The sequence below is a fragment of the Oncorhynchus mykiss genome, chromosome 30 (assembly GCF_013265735.2).
Source record: "Oncorhynchus mykiss isolate Arlee chromosome 30, USDA_OmykA_1.1, whole genome shotgun sequence".
Taxonomy (NCBI): Eukaryota; Metazoa; Chordata; class Actinopteri; order Salmoniformes; family Salmonidae; genus Oncorhynchus; species Oncorhynchus mykiss.
This window is the reverse complement of record NC_050570.1, coordinates 12,584,570-12,586,972: the sequence shown is the minus strand read 5'-3', so window position 1 is coordinate 12,586,972 and position 2,403 is coordinate 12,584,570.

The following is a 2,403-nucleotide window of genomic DNA, read 5'->3' as shown; positions in this document are numbered from 1 at the left end:
CGCTCTCTTATCCTGTCTACCTGGCCAGCCATAAATCTTTATTGTTTAACGGTCTGCCACTGGGCATGTCCAGAGTGAGGCCTTGAGAGAGAATGTGAGACCTGTGTGTAGTAACGTACAGTGCCTTCAGAAAGTATTCATACCCCTTGACTTTTTCCACATTTCTCTGTGCTATAGCCTGAAGTTAAAATGGATTACATTTAGATGTTTTGTCACTGGCCTACACACAATATCCCAAAAGGAAAAAATTGAATTGTTTTTCGATTTTACAAAACATAATAATTTACTAATTATTTTTTTTTAAATCAAGCTGAAATGTCTTGAGTCAATAATTATTCAACCCCTTTGTTATTGCAAATTTGCTTCAGTCACATAATTAGTTGCATAATAGTGTTTAACATCATTTTTGAATGACTACCTCATCTCTGTACCCCACACATATCTGTGTCCTTCCTCTCAGTTGCCGGAGAGGAAGGAAACCACTCAGGGATTTCGTCATGAGGCCAATGGTGACTTTAAAACAGTTACAGAGTTTAATTAATGGCTGTGATCAACAACATTGTAGTTACTCAGGGGTGACAGGTAGCCTAGTGGCTAGAGCATTGGGCCAGTAACCGAAAGGTTGCTGGATCGAAACCCCTAGCTGACAAGGTAAAAATCTATTGTTCTGCCCCTGAACAAGGCAGTTAACACACTTCCCCTGTAGGCCATCATTGTAAATAAGAATTTATTCTTAATTGACTTGCCTGGTTAAATTTAAATTTTTAAGGCACTAAAGCAATATTGCAAAATATGTGACAAAGCAATAACCTTTTGTTCCAAATAAAAAGTGTTATGTTTGGGGCAAATCCAATACAACACATTACTGAGTACCACTCCATATTTTCAAGCATAGCAGTGGCTGCATCATGTTATGTGTATGCTTGTAATCGTTAAGGACTGGGGAGATTTTCAGGATAAAAAATAAACTAAATGGAGCTAAGCACAGGCTAAATCCTAGATGAAAACCTGGTTCAATCTGCTATCCCCCAAACATTGGGAGAGGATTTCACATTTAAGCAAGAAATGCAAGACAATAATCCTAAAGTGAAATCTACACAAGAAGATGGTGAATGTTCCGCAGTGTCAAATTACAGTTTTGACTTACATAAATCTGCTTGAAAATCTATGGCAATCTAGCATTGACTGACAACCAATTTGACAGATATTGAATAATTTTTAAAATAATAAATGGGCAAATGTTTCACAATAGGGATAGGGGGATACCTAGTCAGTTGTACAACTGAATGCCTTCAACTGAAATGTGCGGGAGGCTGCCTTATTACAGGCGTGTAAAGTGCTTAGAGACGGACCCAGAAAGACTCGCAGATGTAATCACTGCTAAAGGGGATTCTAACATGTATTTACTCAGGGGGTTGAATACTTATCTAATCAAGAGCTATTAGTGCGGCCTCCTGAGTGGCGCAGTGGTCTAAGGCGCTACATTGCAGTACTTGAGGCCTAACTACAGACCCGGGTTTGATCCCAGGCTGTGTCACAGCCGGCTGTGACTGGGAGACCTTTGAGGCGGTACAATATTGGCCCAGAGTCGTCTGGGTTAGGGGAGGGTTTGGCCGGCCCGGGATTTCCTTGTCCCATCGTGCTCTAGTGACTCCTTGTGGTGGGCCAATCGCCTGCAACCTGACTTCGGTCACAAGCTGACTTCGGTCACCAGCTGGAGGGTGTTTCCTCCGATACATTGGTGCGGCTGGTTTACGGGTTAAGTGAGCCGTGTGTCAAGAAGCAATGTTTAAGAGGACGCATGGCTCTTGACCTTCGCCTCTCCTGACGCCGTAGGGGAATTGCAGCGACGGGACAAGACTGTAACTACCAATTTGAATATCAAGAAAGTGGGGGTAAAAGTACAACAAAAACAAAAAATATAAATACATTTTTTACTAACGCTAGAATTTTTCTTCCACTTTGACATTAGAGTATTTCGTATACATGGATTGTTGACAAAAAGGACAAATCCATTTTAATCCCACATTGTAACAGCAAAATGTGGAAAAAGTCCAGGGGTGTGAATACTTTCTGAAGGCACTGTATGTGTTATCTCTGAAAACGGTGATATTTATATATGTGTGATTATAAACACCATACAGTGCCTGCTCCACTGATGAACCATTTATTACTGTGGGTGAAATGCTACCTAACTTTTCGTTCAAATGTCAATAAATCACATCCTCATATGCTTTACTCAGAAGTCTAAGTTGTGTATATCAATTAAGGATTTGGCCCTGTGAAATTATTGTTGGAAGCTTTAGAAAATATTAAACACATATTGATCGGATGAACATTCAGGAAATTATAGGGAATGGACTGTTATAGATATTCCCATTTGAGGTCCTTGTGTTCAAAATA